Genomic DNA, 18,601 nt, shown 5'->3' with positions numbered 1-18,601 from the left:
CTGTAAGACAACCTTTGCTTCAAAAACCTCGTATTTTTATGAACAAAGGCTAAATTTCAGCACTGTAACAAAGTCTCAGGCTGGGCAAAATGTTGTTTGGCTTGTATTTTATTCCTTACATCAGCACAGATTGAAACTCCAGAGAACTAAGTTAAGAAAATAAAGGATGAAGTAAAAATTGTGTTTTATAATCAAGACTACCAATGGTCAGTTTAAATGCGCAGGGAGCACTCATTAGGTCAGCCAGTGTGTACCAAAGAAGGAATAACCCCAGGGACAGGAGCTGTAGTATGCGTGAGGTGTTTTAGCTGGTGTGACTGGGTGCTAGAGATCCTTCAGAGCAGATGATGCTTTAAATTCCACTCTTCCTTTGTGAGCCTGATGACAAACTTGTCAAAAACAGCTTTACAGATTTAAACAACAAAACCAAACAAAACCTCCCTCCCATAAACCCCTGTCTCTTCAGAGTTCTCTTTTCTTTGAGCTCTAAATTCACTGCTGATACTGGCTTAGGAATTGGCTGGCTGCCCAATACCGTTGTCCCACAAAAATGTATAGAATCTCTATCTTTCAGTCTTCTATAAAGAAAGACATGGAACAAAAATGTCAAGGGAAAAATGTGTAAAATAGGACACGACCTTCTTTGGAGTAAATATGTGAAAAACTTTAAGGATCCTCAAAAAAGCCATTCTTTTCTAAAATTCAAATATTTCTGTTGATGACTGATACCAGAATTGATAGGGGCAGTAGGATAAATGGGTGAATGGTGGGAGTTTTAACCAAAAATGTCTGATCAGAAATTTTAGAACAGGGTTCTGCCTATATGTGTAGCAATCACACATGTGCTATGTTTTTTGTAGGCTGACAAGGAAACAACATAACTTGCATTGCTTTTTTTCCTATTGAGGATCACACGTTGAGTTGTCATCAAATTATTAACAGAAATTGCCAGAAATTCAGCTTCGTTTTTGAGTTATGAAACAGACTACAAGCTGTACTTCTAGCAAGGTTATGGCTACCTGTACTTTTTCCCATCAGTGGTGAAAAATACTGTGAAAAAAGAAGTGCTACTCTTAGTTCAACCAACAGGGAAAACTACTTTAGTTCTTTTTTACATGCTATTAGAGGAGAAATTAAAGCACTTATTTTAATTGGTAAGATAAAATTGAAAAAGAAGTTACCTTGCTGTGGCAGGGAGAATTTTTGTTTTGCTATTTTAACTATGTCCCTTTAACTAGTCACATACATATATATATATATATATATAAACCTTGTGAAAAATGGTATCTTAAGGGAGATTTGCAAAAGCATTCAAGAGGCCTATAAGCTGCAACTATTGCACATTACTGCCACGTTTCTGTCTTCAGCCTGATCAGGTGTAAGGGTTGGGGATTTGCATCTGAGGATGGCTACCCTACTGAGCATTTCAGATGTGGTTCTGTATAGGTGTGATTCTGCACTGTGGGTTGCTTGCTATTAGGACATCAAAGAGGAGCTGCTGTCTGTGATGGGTGGTGGTTTTCGTGTTGTCTCTTCAGGTGATCATAAGTGGAAGGTGGTGTTGCTGATTGCACTGAAAGATATTTTTGCCATTTGTTTCCTTTAAAATGTCTGTAGCCCAGATTCATTGGGTTGTGATGTCTTTTGATCTCAGGAGCGGAATAGAACTACGCCAAGTAATCCCTGGGAACTTCTGCAGCCAGAATTGCTGGAAAGCAGGGTAATTCAGTACCTATAATGCTTTCCGCTGAATCAGTGCCATACCTGATATGGTTTCAATGAGTTGCTTGGCTGTTTTTCATGCCTCCTGCTTTAATAGCCCTGAGACAGAGCTCCGAAGATGTTCAGAAATCAAAGTTTGATTTCTATAGGTATTTAGATGTTTGTGCCATAATGGGTGGAGTTGTCCTCAGCATTTTGGCCAAACAAAAATTCAAAGTGTATGGCATTTCATGGGTGTGGCCATGAAGTAAGGTGTTTTGTTTCATTATTTAGGTTGTAGAAAAGAGGAACAAGCCCCTTCCAGGAGAATGGAAGGAGGTATGCGGTGCCATGGGTTTTTTTGCTAATGGAAGCTTTACCATCTAAGTGCTCCCACAGTTAATACCACGGAACAGGCCCACCAGAATTGCCCTGCTGTGAGAGACTGTGATGCCTAAACCCAATTCTCAATCTGCATGTAACATCCTGATCTTACTACTTACTGATGTAGGAAAGGCCTGGTCCATAGGCCCCCACCTTTGTGAAATGGGATGTGTGTGAAGCCCTGCAGCTCATCTTCCTCAGCTCAGGCCTGATTCTACAGCTCCTGTGCCCACATCACTTGGGTTGACCTGATCTCAAATAAGTAGCAGTGTAACAGTGAGTGAGATCTCACGTTATTTCATGTAATGAAAATGGCCTAAACCATGAAAAAGTTGCACTTTATGTCAATATGGACAATTTACAGGCACTCCAGGTTTTAAGGACTAGCTCAGAAAACTTACAAATTCTTTTGTAGTGTACCATTAATTTTTATTTTGAGGAAGGAGAGAGATAGACAATGTATACTTGGTCATTTTGCTTGACCTACAAAGAATATAGTGCTATACCGTGTTTACATAAAGCTTGCTCAAGTATGCAAAAGTAACCCACAGAATCCAGCTTGCTTATTGTAGTTAAATTGCAGGGAAGGGATTTCTCAAAAATGTTAGACTAATGCCTTGTGATCTAAGCTGTAATGACTTTTTTCTGAAAATGATTGTTTTCCCCTTCCTACAGAGAACAGTTTCATCCTGGAAAAGAGCAATGGAAAAACATGCTTTAGTTTGTTTATAAAAATGTAAATGGCCTGTTTCTCAGTTTAGAAGTAGCTATCTCTACCTATAAAATTAAGAAAGTATGTATTGACAACTTTAAGAGGAAGAGAAAGCTTATATTTCCACAGCTGTTTGGGTCTGGTACCCATACCTCCATTTCCCCAATCTGGTGATTAGTTGATCAGTATGTAAGTAAATATATTAATGAGATGACCGATAGGAAAGACTAAAGAAACAATAAGGTAATCCATTTGTATCGTACTTTGACCTGCTTTAGGAAAGAAGTGCAAAATAATTGTTTCAATTTTTCTTTGTGTGTCATCCAGAGATTGCTTGAGAATGAAACAAATAAATCAGTTTTATACAATCTTTTTAGTTGTTGGTGTCCCTTGACTTTGATGTTTTGCAGGCTATATGATATAAACCAGTATAAAAGTATATCAACAAGTGGATAAAACAGTTCTTTGCCTCAAATCCTGCCTAGTCCTTAGTGTTCACTCAACAAATTTGTACCTCAACAAATGTGTGCCTAACTTCAAGAGGGCAAGTAATCTTGTTTGGTTGGTGAGGAGCATGCTGAAGTACCTTGTGAATGTGAGCACTTAAGAATGGCTTGTTAATGTATCCCGGGAAAGAAAGCTAAGTGAAAGCCTTAGAATGGAAATGAGATGTTCTTCTGATTAAACTAATGCCCACCTTTGCCGGAGCTTTATCTCTGAAATATTTCAGCAGTCAGGATGTTACAAAATTTAATGCTGTTTACTATATTGTACCTTTGAATTTTTGTTTTTATTTTCCTCCTCATACGTAAATCATAGTGTATTTTTTCATGACTACAGTAAGTTATGTAGGGTGAGCAGTGTAAAAGCTGAATCCCTAATTGAAAGAACTGGATCACTTCACGTAGCTACATGACTTCTGGATGGCATGTCAGTCATTGGATTTTATTAATGATTGGAGCAGTTTTGCATTATACTGATAGAAGGATAGATTTAGTTTTTTCTCTGCATTAGAACATTCAACTGCTATTGGCTTTAATGGGGATTTTATTGAGGCTGTGATAGCCCAGAAACCTGGATCTCTGCAATGCTCAGAGAGAATCTGTATTCCTTTCACTAGATCTCCTGGATTTGGCAGACCTCAGAAAAAGCAGAGCTCTTCAGCCCTGCTGAAGAGTAAGCTGTGATGCTTTCTTAGGAAGGTCCAGAGTAGAGTTTCTGTAGGAACTGCCACCTCAGCTGGACACAGCTGTGGTTTTCCATCATGGTACTTCTTGGGCCAGCAAAGGTGTGCGTTGTTTTTGTAAAATGGGATAAAAGTTGTGTTTAGCCGTAGTGGGGCACAGCACTATATGTGTTGTGGAGACTTTGACTTCCCCACCATCCCATCACATTTTGTCTTTGTAAGACCTTGTTTGGCAGGCAGTATAAAATCAAACAAACCCCTCAAAATTCCCTGAGATAAGCATCACCACCCTTCAACATTACTGCTTAAAGATTTAGAAGAAATGGTGCAAAAATGCACTGCCACTCATAAAAGCATGATATATTTTTCCAGAGCTTGGCCAAATCACTTCCTCAAGCCAGTTATTCTAATGAATATTCTTAATCACATCTGCTGATTGTGTTGATTAGATGGACAACATGGAAGGTAAACTGTGTAATTAAAGGCTGATTGTGAAGCCAGCTCCTTTTTGAGATGTACTACTTCACCTGACTTAACAGATAAATAACATTTCTCTGTAACTTGTGATACCAGCCTTTTGTCTTTTGAGTATATAGACATTCGGAAGTTTTGTCTTTTTACTGCCTCTGTAGATGAAAGGGGATAGGAGCCACCAGGGCCCCTGAACATCTTCCCAGTGGGCTTATTTTACTCCAAGTATTCCCCCAGGAATTCCCTCCAGTTCTTCTGCTGAGACATCACTTGGAGGCAATTTCCAGTCTTCACTGCACACCACCCAAGCTGTTATCACTTATTCTGGCTATTGCTCAGAGGTGGCTGTTCTACCACTGTTAACAGTCACGAAGCGGCTAAGTACATGTCAAGGCAGACAAACAACGTGTCACCAAAACCTGTGTAAATGCACTCCAGCAGCTATGCAGGAATAGCCAAGTGTTTTTGCATCTTTGACTGGCATCAGCCAGCAAGCAAGGAACCATGCTGGTCTACAGCCAAAACAAATAGGGAATTCCCTCAGATACTTTTTGTGAAGTGAATAACGGGGGCATGATCAGGTTTGGCTCCATATTAATCAGTGCAGTTTGGCTATTAAAATTCTCACTTCTGTGGCTGATGCTTCCGAGGCTGTTCTCAGGATTGTGTTACATTGTGATTGGGTTACAGTCGCAGCAGCAGGATCAGGTGAATGGAGCAGTTTTCCCTGCAAGTGGAAGCAACTCTTTTCCCTTAATGTGACTTCGGATGCATAGTGCAGTCTGCCCCATTTCACTTGAGATTTTCTACTTCCTCACCGAGTCATCACTGGAAAAAGAAAAGGAGCTGTAAGTCAGCTTGGTCACGGGTGCAATAGCACCTAGCAACTGCAGCAGGGAGTCACGATCTGGTCTGCTTTCTAGATCACCCTTACTGTAAAGTTCTGCCTTTGCCCTCTTCATTCCCACCTATAAACACTTCTGTCTTTCCAGCGCCTGTGATAACCATTTGGTTACTCAGAGAATCCCTTGGGAGCTGAAGAGGCAGCATCTTGCAGGCTCAGGGGCATCGTAACTGGTGAGATATGCTATTAATGCTTATATATATATTTATTTATTTTTTTTCCTGGAGGTATTTTGTGTTCAGTTGAGACAATTGCTCTCATGACCAGCACTTTAATGTTAACTTAGTTTGCTTTCCACATCAGATCTTGAGTTTCAAAGAGGCCATTCTGGTGGTTAGTATTCAGTTTAATTTAACACTGTTGTCCCTGGATATTACCTGAATGGGGAGGGAGCATTTCTTCCTTTGAGAAGGCCTAACTCTTAATAGTCTTTGTCATTAAACTTTCGCGTGGTCATCTTTGCACACACACATCAGTTGTACACACAGGGTAGAGACTGAGGTGATTATTTCAGCTCAACAGCCATACTAGTTTTTATCCTGGTGAAAGGTTATGAATATGGAGACTATTATATGTCATTAAGATAATAATGTTGCTGAGTATGTTAGTAAAGTCAATTACTATATTCCCTAGGTGTTCTGGTTTTAGTTTGATAGGGACATGTAAACCAATTCTGCTTGCCAGGTGGGAGGAAATTTGCCTTTCAAAAGTCTGTTGCTTCAGCACTTGATAGGATTCTTGCTAAGCAGTGGTAATAATAATAAATGTTCCCAGGCTACGCTTGTTTTATAATTGCTGTTCAGCACAAATTGCTTCAAGTGAGGGAACTCCATCATTCTGACTACACAGGTGGAGGTTATGATGTCATGCGTAGCAAACTCACTGATCCAAAAGGATGGGACGTTTTTTATAAAATACTAATTAATGTAGACTTACGGTAACGAAGACTAAGGAAAACAATTAAAACGGATTTAAAACTTAAGTGAAGAAGCCAACCTCAATGAAAAAGTTAGGAAGAGACTTGCTTTGAATTGTTACCCTGTTTGCTGAACACCTCTCTGAAATGACTGGCCACTATCAAGGGCTGTGTCTTGGAGGAGGGATATCACAGATCTGATCTTGACTTTTCCCATGAGGGTAGTGTTTTGTAAGTGTCCCAAGAAGTCATGGTCATATAGATGGCAGAACTGACGGCTATTGTGTCTGCGTTAACTTTTAGCAAGTGAACAGCAGATAACGGCTTGCCTTTGAGTCATGTTGCCAGTCTTGCACCATTTTTCTGCTCTGTCTCTTATAATGACTGGTGTTCATCAGGCAGATCCAAGAGTCCCAAGCAGGGCAGGGTCCGGAGCACGCACTGAGTCTGTGTGGTCAGCTGTAGCTTGCCTGCTTTTCTGGGCTCTGGCTATCACAGCTTGTATCAGGACATAAGGGGAAAGAGAGGCAGGGTAAGCTGGAGCTAAGGCTAGGAGTAATAGAAAGCTAAAAGTCATAGTTTGTTGGACAGTGTTATCTCCAAACAGTTTTCATTTGCAGTGTAAAGGCTCCAGTTTCAGTCCTTGGGATTAATTATTCCTTAAGAAGTAGAAAACAATGCAATATGCAATTGGTGAGCCGTCCTGACCAAAGGCATGCCAGAGTAAAATTATTTTTTGAGGCTGTTAACTATGCTGACTAACAGAGAGTTGGTTAATTCTGTGAGGATAATGTTTTGGGCAAATTCCCAGCCTCCAAATGCCTGCAGGCAGACTTGCCCATGTTTGTGGTATATTTGAGGTCTAAGTGTCCCTCCTTTGGGCCCTGTATTTTGAGAGGAAATTTTAATGGAAGGAAACATTGTTGCAGAGCAGCAGCCTTTTGCACTTTCCAAAGAAATATTAAGGCCAAAGGTCTTGTTTTTTCAGGGCAAAAGATGTGAATCATCTAATATTTACTTGGCTATAAATAGTGATGGGCAAGGCTCTAAGGATGGATTCCTGGGAGATTGTATCAGGATGGTTGTTCCCCAAACTGAGCAAAGGCAACAGTTGTCTTTACCTGTCACGTCCTCTTTGACACAGAGAACAGCATTATTGTTAAACAGACTAGCAAATAATTGTAATAAATTTGTGAGTTTTGCATTCCTTTGCTCAGGTGCCTCTTATTTCTCTTCAGTCCTGACAAGAACAAAAATGTGTCTTATTTCTAATAAGAGATGGCAGTTTTACACTGGGGAATCTTCATTCCAAATGTTCTGATTCTCCAGCCTCAGCAGCAGTGATGCAGATTATATTAGCTTTAGGACTGTGCAGATATTAGGAGAAAGTGCAACCCAGTAGGAGAAAGCACTTAACTGGGATGCAAGAAGTGCTGCTATTGAAATGACCAACTGGACTTGGGCAGGTAACTGCATTTATCCGTGCCTCTCTTGCCCCATCTGTAAACAGAAGGGAAGAGTATTACTTTTCTTGGAGAGCTGCTGTTTGAAAATGTATTACTTTCAACTGAGAACAAAATCTGCTAATATCATTGCTAATAAATAGAAAATGCCAGCTAATGCAATTAACAGATTAGTTTGCCTCCCACAGTGAAATTCAGCTTCTGACAGTGCACGTCTAATAAAGCTCAGCATGCAATTTATGCATCACTAAAGAGTTACCGTGAAACCCAAGGGATGCATAAGCCTTGCTAAAGAGGCTGAAGGCCAGATCCTCCATAATGCCTTGACACTTCCAGACAGAGTTACAGCATTTGAGTTGTGTTTATAGACTCATGGGTCTGCCTGGAACCATGTGGTAGTCCTGGTGCATGTGAAGCATCTGCCTCTTTCATATGTATCACCAGGAAAATAACACATAGATGTAAAATTCTGAAAAATAAGAAAATACATAGCATTAATTCTTAGAAAAGGAGTGCAGTTGCTGGGGTTTTTTCCTTATTTTCTGTATCAAGAATGAATTTATGGTAACTAAACTAACTGGAAAATGTGTCTTCCAGTAAATGCATCAGCTAAGACATCAAGTAGCAAAAAAGCCACCACCGAATTAGTATTTTTCAGGCACCGAGGTCATTTTGTGTAGTTGTATGTTTTCCTGTTAGTACTTATAGGAGAGGAAAAATCAAAATTGGCTCCCTAGTAGTTACCAGGTATCATTCCAAAGTCTTGTGATGAAGCATTTTTTTCCCCTTACCTATGTAAGACAGATATTTAACTTTGTGCAAAGTTGTGGCTAAACTCTGTAGGATGCTTTAAAGTTTAGGGAACCTAACAGAGATCCCATTGTAGCCTGTTGTGTGCTATCTACACCAAGGAAATTACCATTAATACTTGTACTCAAAAAACCCCACACCAAAACCCCAAAACAAAAGTCGTAGGGATTACATGACAGAATTGCTGCTTCGTATTTGGTTGTTGTTGGTACTATCATATATGCTAAAGGAATTTCAACCAAGAGCATGTGGCTGTAATGGAATTTGATGTACAATCAGTTTTAGGGAACAGCCTGTGCCTTGTTAATATAATCCATAAAAGGCTTCCAAGCTTCCTGAAACCAGTCCCTTCTGTTTTCAAGTCTGCGTATGATCTCATAGGAAATGATCTGGGAGAGGCTGGCTAACCCTTTTGCATAATCAAGGTATCATTGTTCTTTTAATGCCTAAAGTGACTTGTTTCACTGATACAAGCTCAACAATCCATTTTTCTCTGTCACCAAATCCCTGTTATCAGCCTTCACAATGATTTCAGTGGCATTAGGTTAAAGAGTGAGAGGACTGAAGTGTGACTTAAAGGCTGGCCTTGATAATATAATTCATTTGCTTTGTCACCCTTTTAAAACTGTTTTAAAAATCCTAAACCACTTGTTGCCCAGCGAATGCAAATACATAACGTGAGTGGGCAAGGTTTATTTTGCAGTGGGCTCAGAGGCAGGGAAGCGATCTGCGCCTTGCCAAGTTTTGTAAATGGCAGGAACAGCAAGACAGATAGTGAGGAAAATACTGCCCTGCATATAGATATGATATTGTAAAACCTCTCACACGTACATTAGCAATAGATATAAAAAGAGTTTTCTTGTATCGGAGCCCTTTAAAACCTTCACTTTCTGGGATGTTTACACAAACGCAGAGTGCCTTGTACAGTGCATGTTCTTTTATATCCTCGGGATACCCAGGATTTCCTTAATATATCTAGCCCAAGAAGGGAAACACTCCAGTGAGCTTCTATCTCTGAAAGCCGTGTACAGCAGCTAGAATTAATCTTCATTGGCAAGGGAGAGAGAAGAAAAGCATCTGGGTTTTGTAACTGTGCAGAAGTACAATTATGGTGTAGTTCATGTGAAAGGGTAGTAACTGCACGGAGCTGAAGTTACAGTGAGCCTAAGCAGAGGGCTCTGTGGCACCCTGCTTAGGGCAGAGCTGTGAAGTTTGGCACTCTGCTCTGGGCTCCAGTCAAACATTTTCTTGTCCATATTAGGATATATGGAACTTGGCCAACCAGCAATAGACTTTTGATGTACTTATTGTTTGTGCTCATATTTTATGGAGTAGACAGCCACTGCTTTTCTCACAAACTAGCAGGTTTAATAAAATAGGACAAATAGAAACCTTCAAAAATCGTCATTAAAATAGAAAATAAATAATCATTTCCCAAGACAAATGTTCCCAAAGCTAGCATTGTTATGACACAAGTTAGTGGTTCCCTTGTGATTTTCATCCATAGAATATGATCACTCTGTAAATCAAATCCCAGTAAAAGCCCTGTAGTTAAATAATATGCTGTTACTCAGGTGAAAAACAGGAGTGCAGTGAACCTGACTGGCTGAGGCACAAGTATACCTATTCCCTTTGGTAGCTCCCAGCAGAGGTTCCAGGTGAACGAGTGGATTGGTGACTCCAAACTGTTGCAACAAGGTTAGCTTGAGTTTGGGAGAGGGAGCCTTTTGTGTCCAGATGGACTGTCAACAAGGTCCACATGTGCCAGTCCTGTTTCCTGGAGAAAACAAAGAGGAGAAACAGAAGATAATAGATACTGAGTTGCTTAGTTCCATCATAATTGCAAGTTATCCCAAAGTCAAGTAGAACAAGATCTGGCATTTATTTTCATCGTCGTTCTTCAGGATGGTTAGATGAGAGACAGGAGCCACTGGTGAATGCCCCATTTGGGATGTTGATCATCCGTACATGCAGGCTGGTCTACTTGTGTCAGGGAGTTGCTAGTCAGAGCTGTAGCTTATACCTGGGGTAGTGCAAAAGCAATGAGCCTGTTTTTGCAGAACAACACAGAATAACAGGTCTGTGTTGCTTCGGGGTTAAGGATACCTGCAATTTCCTCAACCAAGGATAGAATATTCCACTGGGGAAATATTAAAACTTGCTTTCAACTTGAAATTTCAAAACAGAGTGTTTTCAGGGTTTAGCCAACAATTTTTGTGTTTGCAAAGGACAAAAAGTTGAGAAGCCGTAGTGTTGGTTAAGCACATTATGACTTTTTTAATCAATAAATGTTCTCATAATTTTTAATTTGCTACTAGTGTCTGTATCTGTAAACTCCTGTTTCACTAAAATGATTCTTTGCTCTTGCTGATGCTCTTCTAATACGTGTAGACATTTGTCACGTCACCTTCTTAGGATTTAGTCATCCTTAGCTCTTTTAATCTCTTTGTAAGTCAGCCCCTCTCTGCTCGCTTAACATTTTTATGGCTCTCTCGTGATCTTCCTCTGGGTTGTTATTGTCATTCAGGAAATGAGTTCTCCAGAGCTGAATGAAGTATTCCAGGTGTGATCACCACAGAGCTGTGTAAGGGTTATTACCTTTCTGCCCTGTAAAGTTGCCTTTTGTATTTCATTTAATATTATTTGGACTCTTTCTGCTACCACATTATGCATTATTTGACTTGTACTCCCAAGAAACAGGATTAAACAAGGCCAACTTTAACCCCTGTGAGCCTTTTGATTGTGAAAAGTTTGGCAACATCTGTCAAAGATGCAAAAATGGCTGAAGTCGTGCCCGTGGTTTGTAGCTAAAGACAGGACTGTGCTGCCAGGAGGCTGGAATCATCTCCTGAATTCTGACCCTGCTTTTTGCTGGTGATATGTCTGATCTTACACAAGTCATTTGACTTTTTAAACCCTATGTCTGTATGTCTTAGAGGAGGATAACACTACAGTAGCTGCATTTGGTAAGGCTGCTGTGAGGGTCGGTTCAAGTTTGTACATGGTCTGGAAAATATAAAGTGGAAATGTAAAATATTTGGGCAAAAGGCTGCAGCAAACACATTAAATGACCTGTAAGCTTATGTTGTCCAGGCTTGTGGAAATTGAGGAGGACTATCATTAAAAACTCTTTTTGAGCATAATCATTTGTCACCTTGTTTGCTAAAAGAAGAGGGGAACTAAATCAAATGAAAAGGGTGAACTTTATATTGAGTGTAACCTCTGCAAAGTTCACTAGAAATCCATTGAGAATATGGTTTTAACATGTCCAAATTTGCTTTGTTGTTTTGCCCAGCTGTTGACTTTCATACTGAGACCTGAACAAGCAAGTATACAACCAGCTGAAAATACTTGGAAAAGGAAGTGAGCCTGTCTTTTGTTTAGATGTGTTTATATCAGTGCAAAATGAATGCCATATCGTAAAAAAAAAAAAAAAAAAAAAAAAAAAAAAGTAGCAGAGCTAGGTGTGGAGCATGGAGAAAATAAAATGGTATTTTTACATGTACTCTGAACTCATGTAGACGGTAAATCACAAATTCTTCTTCTGAACCCAGGCTGGTAATTCCCTCACTGGTACAGTATATGGATTTACTGGACTAAAGAAAAATGCATCATACCGTGCTGCATGAAGCAGATGCAGCTGGAGGTAGATTTGTCCAACTCTCCTGTGCCTATTATCTTTGTGAGATAAAAGCTGGTAACAGTTTCACTGCAGAAACATCAGTTGATGTTAATTTGTGAGGAGCTGGTGATTATTGGTGTTGTATACCTGGTGAGGGGTTCTCTGATTATTGTAGCATATCTGAGACCCAGGGTGACTTACAGTCTCTTTAATCCGGTCTAGTACTGCTTATGTAAGTTGAGAAATTTGCAGTAAAAGTCTCTGAGGTTTACAAATCCATCCGTGATTTATAGTTTTAGTAAGCTAAGTTTATATTTGGAAGTGAATGCTCTGAGGTGGCTGAGGATAAACGTAGTTGAAAAAAGATGTCTTAGTGTTAGTTGAATTTTTCACTGTATGTAGCTGTTTATAGAATTTGGTGATTGAAAGATCACAAAACCATTTGTGTAAAAGTTACTGCCCAGGTGAAGGATTTTGCCATAGACTGGAGCCATGGATGAGGACCAAAGGGTGTGCAGAAGGTTTGAAAAGTGCAAGGAAGGTGTGCAAAGGTGTGTGAGCTCTTGGAGCAAGAGTAAGGAGGTTCTTGGTGACTATTTGTGTTCTGCATTCCCACAACACATCAGACTAGGGCAAAATGGATTGAAATGCAGCCTCAGCACTGCATTCACTCTAGGGAAATGGGGAACGGGTAGTTCCCATTTTAGATCCAGTATAGAAAGGAGCTCTGCTGTAGGGTTGTAGTTCAGTTCTTGCAAGAAACATTTCTATGGAATTTTGGCCTTGGGTGGACTTCCCAAGAACAGCTACTGTCCAGAAGATATTCCAGCTAAAGTATTCTGAGAGCAGTTTTAAAATGTTGGCACTGTTTCATCTGAACTCTGATCCAACTTTAACTATGAGAAGAACATAATAGGTTGTGATTTGGATCTAAATGCCTCCTCTTGACACTCTCCAGCTTGCACACAAAATGTGCAAACAGAAGAACGCCACAACCAAGCAACCGCACAAATGGCAACATATAAAGAATATGAAAGTAAAAAAGTTGTACAGAATTTGTATTTGACTAGACTAAGGCATAGTTTTAACCACAGATAGTTACAAGCAAAGACAGCGTCTTCTCAGCAGCGAGAGGGGAGGTTGTGGCAGGCTAATGTGGCACAGAAACCAAAGTGACCCACGCTGCACTTGCTGAAAGTGTAGCCTGTGTTTTCGCTGGCTTTGAGCAGCCTTAGCAGACATCCTTGCTGCCGTAGGATTGTTGTTGTCAGCACCACAACTAATTCAGTTGTTGCTGGTATCTGCATGTGGACCTTTCCTCAGTTTAATCCTAAACCACCAGGACAGGGCTAGTGGATGAAGCTGTGTGAGAAGACACGGGAATTCAGCAAGATGCCTTGTTTTTTCTATACTTCAGTTTTCCTATTGGGAAGAATCTGACATGGCAGAAACAGATTAGGCAACATATGCTTGATCGGGAGTTGTGATTGTATGTCAGTGCCACTATACAGCTCCATTTATGTGAATATTTAGTGAGATGAAATTCCTTCCTGAAGTGTTTCCAAGTTAAAATAGACAAAAATAGGCATGTGCAGAGAGGGAACAGAGATGCGAACTGGCTTGTGTAGGGATCACAGTTTGTTTAGAAGAGGACAGAGTTTGGAGCCTGGTCCCAGAAAGGTCTTCCAGTGGCTGTCCCAGTAAAGCCCACTGTGGCCTAAATATTAACTACCTTGATACAGGCAAAAGACAGTTCTGGTTTGAGCTAAGGGGGTCTCGAACCCTCAGAGCTGGTCCCTTTTAAGGACAGGTGACTTTGCTAAAAGAATTCACTGGTATGAAATGAATAGCCCTGTGACATCAGGAAGGCTGGGTTGGCTGGGCTTACAGAGAATTCAAGTCTTTCCCAAGCCTGAGCGTCGGGCTGGATGAGCTGGTTACAGCCTGGACCCAAACTTCAAAGCTTTCCATGAACTTCTAAATAACCCAGAAGGAGACTTTTGGATTTGATTTTTTCCCCTAGAGGTGAGCCAGCAGTATGAAGCTGAGATCTGGTTGTGTTCTGGATCCAGCCTCCTGTCTTATGTGTATAAAAGGCAGCTGTTTTGAAGCACTGATAGATTATGACCCACCTGTGTTCTTCTTGGGACAGAATTATGGTGTTGCTTTGTGTGTTGCTTTTTCTGTATGCTTCCTTCCATATGCCTGCGGCACGTAACAGAGTGAGCTAATGTTACTGATATATTTACTTGTGTTTTGGGGAGAAAAGTCTTCCTATTGCTATTTTTTTTCTCCCTCCTATCTGTTCCGGAATTTTAGTTAATCATCTTGCCAAAAATTTGATTAAGTAGCTTGGATATAAAAAAAGGTTTTGTTTTATGACTCTTAATAAAATGTGTAGATGTGCCTGTGACGTTAAAAGTAAGCAGATCTCATGCTCCAGAGTGTAAGCTGAATGCTGAGGGATTCAGAAAAAAAATTCACCTGTCTTATCCTGCTTGTTATTGCAAGATTTGATTGGAGACTTGTGGATTTGTACATCTTCTTATGAATATCTCATAGCTACTGCTGGGGGCAGAATGCTGATGTTGGTGAAGTAGCAGCTACAGCTGGTTTCACTGGTACTATGCTTATGATCCAAACAAAAATACAAGTTCAGAGGTCTATAATAATAGGAAAAGGAATTTTATAAGCAAATGAAATATGCGGGGAGATTAAAGTGAAAATAATAGTGATTGGAGGAAGTGTTTCAAGGATGGGAAATAGGCACTCAGTGAAAGTCAAAGCTAGTAACTGTCCGTTGTATCTCTTTAAAATCTCTCTTTAAATTCTCAGGTTCAGATTTTTTTGCTTTAAGCAAAAGAAATTGAATTAATGGACTTTAAAACCGTATGCTTGGCAAAAAGTATTCTGCATCTTGAGCTCGTTATACTTATTCAGCTATCCCAATCTGGCTTTAGATTTGGGGTTTGTTATGTTGATATGATTGTTATCTATGGTTAGCAGAATGTCCATAGTCAAAAGCATCTTGGGTTCTGGTTTTGTTACATCTGTCATCGATTTTTGATACCTTTTGGCTATGAGGATATGCTGACTTGCCAGTTGAATCCTTAGGAATCTTTCTCTGCAAGTGCTTCTGTGGAGAAGGTAATGACTGTGCACCTCCTCCTCCTTCCTGTGGTCTTTTGATGAGCCCCCGCTTACTGCTGTTCTTGTTGAAGACACACATAGAGCACTTATGCTGAAACTGGCAGGTAGTATTACAAAATATAGAAGGTAGGCCAGAAAAAATGTTGGCAAGTAATCCAGTCCATTCTATTGGCTGAAACCAGAGGTTACTACTTAAATAATTTTTGAGTGGTGTATTCTGTTCTGGAAGTGTCCCATGCAGAGCTTTGCAGTTTGCCTCAGTTGACCTGTAACAGTGCTTAATTACCCTTCTCTTTACACAGTTTCCCCAAGTGTCTTAACTGGCAGGGAAATAGCTAGTGTCAAGGGAGAAAATCAGTCTCCATTGCTCCATCTTAAGCACATTATATCTTGTCCTGCCCTCAGTGAATATGAAGAGTTTGTCATCTCTTCTTTAATAGATGCCAAAGAGAATTACCATGTCTTTTAGGCTTAGCAAACCTGACCCTCCAACTTCTCCATGGAGACCATGTTTCCCAAAACTCTGAAAACTTTCACTGACTCCTTTTGGGCCCTCTTGTAATTGGTCTGCATCTTTCCTGAAGTGATGTATACCTGCAGATGGGCATGGAATTCCAGCCAGGAACTGACCAGTACTTGAGAGGAACAGGGTTCTGTTTGTAATTGCTCTGTTCCCATCCATATGACATTGTTCCTACAGCGATTCATTATCAGCCCTGGGTGTTGGTTTTTTTTTTTTCCTTTTTTATTTTTAAGAACTAAGAATTACTGCCTCATTTAGTAAATCACTATCTAGCATTTGTGAAAGCAATTACCAAACCACTATCATGATTTTTGGAGAGATCGAGCCTGCAAGTTTAGAATGATCAAAGCTGAAAATTGCCTGGTTTTTGCATATTGATGTTAGTCAATAGTGCCTTCACTTGCATTTCTAACTTTTATGTTATGTTTAAGCTATTAATATCAAAACCTACATCAATGAAGAATCTTGATCTTTTTGATCAATGACTTGGGCTACCTAATGTGTTCAGTCACATTATGACCAGGTGGCTTCACAGGATAGGTCAGGCTGAAAAACAGTAGGCTGAAGTGTGGCAAGTTCTAGAGCAATGAGGAAAATAGAAACGCATGTATGAAATGCTTCAATGAGATTTTGCAAGTGATTAGAACAGCAGTTAGAGAAACACTTTAGGGAGAGCAGGATGGATCTGGAGCCGAGTTTCTTCAACACCTATGGGTGTGCTTCATATTAATTTTTAATATCTGGTTTTAGAAATCTTGAGAATGAAGAGGCAGCACTATGACAGAAGAGCAAACACGTTTTGTTGAAAGTGGAATGAGTCCTGTGGAAGATGTCGTGTTGTTAGGGTGGAAGCCACATGCCTTCCATATAAGATGAACAGCTTAAGGTGAGGTGCTTGTTCCTCTAATCCTCCTTGCTACCCCATGACTGAAAGACTTTGGAGTCTTTGAAGTGAATTTACAGTAGCACTGGGACAATCATCCAGAGCTTCTCAAGCCTGGTCTTCTGAAGGTTTTCTAGGTGCTCCGATGATTGTTAATGAAGAGGACAGCTCTTATCACATTCATCCCCTAAAGTAGTAAATTGAGAACATCTACGTTAGTAGTAAAGAGATTATCTGTTCCTAGCATCCATTCGCCATGGTTTGAATATGCTGAATTCAGAATAACAGCCTTGCAGGGAAAGGTTCATGTATGTTCTTTAATGCTACAGAGCCATTCATTCAATTCAAGCCAGCTTTTTCTACTTTGTAAAAGAGAGGGGCAATGAAACAGAGTGTCTGTCAGTATAACTGCAGTAGAGAAAAAAGCTTTGGAAATGCAAAGCTAAAGAAATATAAAATTGAGCTTGTTATTGTAATGAACCATAATGGTAAGAGTTCACAATGGGTCTGTTACTATAATCAAGCAGAGAAAAGGCTCTAATCCTTTGAAGAATACAAGTTTTTTACATTATTTGCCCAGGTGTGGTGGTTGTGATGGATGGGGCCAGATGTCTCTGGTGCAACTCTGTGGGGTTGGTGTGGGTCAAGCTGAATCTGGCCAATATTCTCAGAAAAGACTTAGTAAAGCGATAAGCTTTCTTGTGTTGATGACTACCTAGCTACAGTATTCACCTTTAGAAATACCAAAATTTACCTCTTAGGGTGATAACTGATACGCTGTGGATTTTTGCTGTCCTAGGAATAGGAAATAACTGCTGTTTCAAACTTTCCCATGCACTGAATAAATAAGGACATATGTTTTAAGCTCATCACCTTGTCTGTCTTTTTTGAAATTGCTTTGAAAGTTTTCTGTCTGAACCTAGAAGTATCTTGTGCACATTACTGGGGTAGGGACATAGACCTCAACCGAGTGCTAGGTATTGTTAATAAAATTCCATTTGTTTATTATGCATATTTACAAATTCTTAATTGAAATTCATGGGAACATGAAACGGGCTTTCAAGTAGGTTTTGGGACAGGCTCTGAATTAGAATAAACGTATTGGTAACAGTCTGTTGTGCAAAGGTAAATACTTTTTCTCCTCTCCACAGTGTAACAGGAGTGGAAACACTTTGAGCATTTATTTAGTAATGTAGTATCTTATTTGTGTAGACTTATGAAGAAAAATCAAGTGTTTTCCTTTTCCCTCCCCGCCCTTTCCTCTGGGGCAACATTCAAGCATATTTGATCTGATCCAAACGTAGGGAACTGAAACAATTTCTTTCCACTGACTTGATAGGTTTTGATCATTCCTCCAAGGCTCAGGCACATTAGTTGTGTCACTTCTGTTCTCAGAGATGACTTTTTAAGAGTTTGTTTCTTACAAAAAGACCACAATGGATATTCAAGAAACATTTAAATAAAATTATGGAAGCTGAAGTCCCCATCTCACAAGTCATGTGTTCAGTGATAAAGTAAATTGTGTATTAGGGCTCCTAGTAATCGACAACAAATATTGTATGCAACTGTGATACAAAACCTCTCTGCTGATTCCTGTTACTAGCAAACAAACTGACAGGTTAACTTTACACTGGCAGGATTTTTGGTGTATTAGGTATTGCCTTTGCTCGCAAAGCAGTCACAGAACAGGCACAAAGGTGTAATGCTAGTGCAAACTCCATAAGCTAATAGGACAAAAATGTGATCACAGATGATCAGATCTGCAGGCTTTGGTCGTATGTTTGTGCACAAACCTAGTGATTGTGAAAACTCAGTCTAAGTGTAACTGGTCAGCCAGATATGAATTCAAAGCTACCTTAGTTATCCTTAGAATTAC

The 18,601-nt window shown here is 39.9% G+C and overlaps 1 protein-coding gene across 10 annotated transcripts in view; it reads left to right on the top strand.

The window, feature by feature from the left end:
- The window catches only part of CALD1 (caldesmon 1), a 246,248-nt gene that overhangs the window by 79,377 nt on the left and 148,270 nt on the right, over positions 1 to 18,601 (top strand). For 6 of the 10 annotated variants that reach the window (XM_080391501.1, XM_080391494.1, XM_080391493.1 and 3 more), the window contains one exon: positions 5,447 to 5,531. The exons of the other annotated variants lie outside the window; for them this stretch is intronic. The gene's annotated coding sequence lies outside the window, so the exon portion shown is untranslated. The remainder of the gene's footprint in view (positions 1 to 5,446; positions 5,532 to 18,601) is intronic. 10 annotated transcript variants of the gene reach the window in all.

Source organism: Falco punctatus (assembly GCF_963210335.1).
Source record: "Falco punctatus genome assembly, chromosome: 6".
NCBI lineage: Eukaryota > Metazoa > Chordata > Aves > Falconiformes > Falconidae > Falco > Falco punctatus.
The sequence above is the reverse complement of the archived record's forward strand: the minus strand, read 5'-3'. Positions and strand labels throughout refer to the sequence as shown.